The sequence below is a fragment of the Echinops telfairi genome, unplaced genomic scaffold (assembly GCF_000313985.2).
Source record: "Echinops telfairi isolate 266 unplaced genomic scaffold, ASM31398v2 ScPeMD7_23;HRSCAF=83, whole genome shotgun sequence".
Classification (NCBI taxonomy): Eukaryota; Metazoa; Chordata; class Mammalia; order Afrosoricida; family Tenrecidae; genus Echinops; species Echinops telfairi.
Genome location: NW_022103920.1, coordinates 26800767 through 26802097, shown reverse-complemented (window position 1 = coordinate 26802097; position 1331 = coordinate 26800767).

The window sequence follows — 1331 nt, the reverse complement described above, 5'->3', positions numbered from 1 at the left end:
ATGCTCTTGCATATTCTCTATCTCACATGTGTGCCACCAGTTGGGTTCACTCTCTTGAAACTGTATCATTTGTTGCCTTATTGTTCAGTAAATGGAACCCAGGGATGTTGAGTCTACATGGAAAGAAATTTTGGGGAAAGAGGGATATAAAGGGGTGTGGGGATAAAAGGAAAAGGCTATCAAGAAATCCAGGAAGGAAAAGTATGTTTGGAAAACATGTACGACTATGGAATTATATTTGGTATGACTGAATTATGGAAAGATATGACATGTATATGCTTCTAAGTTACAGCAAATTAAAAGAAAGAACACAAGCAAAAAAGGATGGACCCAGGAAAGGGATTTGGGCTCGCACTAAATCCTACCTCCAATTAAAGAACAATTCTTACATCATAGTAATTGTTACATCATGGCCCTGCTACATACACACCTTCATGAAATGATCACTGAAGATAAGGATGCTAGAGCAAAGTGTGGTGAAGAAACCAGATGGTGCCCGGCTATCAATCAGAATGCTGTCTGGGGTCTTAAAGGCTTGTATTCAAACAAGCAACTATCTGAGCAAGGCATCAACTAAGTCTACATGGAAGAAGCACAACTGCTTGCTTGGTCTAAAGGTGACAATTACAAATCTCAAGTATGGTGAGGAGAAAAGTATCAGAACACAAATTATGAACACCAAATTTGTGGACATCTATGGTGGATGGTGAGAGTCCAAAACACATCTGCAGAGGATCTGGTCAGAATGAGCCACAGGAAGACCTGTTCTAGCTTCAAGCAAGAGTCTCAATCAGCCTTACAATCAGGCAGAGACCATTTTAATCGATTATGCTGGATCGAACTTGACACTTGGCCAGTAGACCATTCTATAGACATGACCTGAATTCATCCTGAGTGCTAGTATCTCTTACTGGTACCATGACAGAAATTTCTTCCCTGGCATTTTTTATTATTGTTGGAGGTCTTTTCCTTCTTATGCATTGTTTCTATTTTTGTCTGTATACTGTTATGTTTTTATCCTTACCACCTTAGCAGGAAGTTGTTTTCTGTTGGGCCTCCCAGCTGTGAAGCACAGGGGGAGTGATGGCCTAGTGATAATAATGGATACAAAGGGATGTAGGGAATTGAGGGGAAGGGATAGGATAGGGACACAAAGGGATTTAGGGAGTAAATGATGAAGAGGGAGAGATATCACAAGAATGGATTGTGATTGCATGAATCATCTCAAAGGTGATTTGACCATGGGGGAGGGGAAATGTTCTAAAATTGATGTTGGGTGATTGTACAATTCTCCTTGATATGATTGAATAATTAAACGATTGCATTATGTA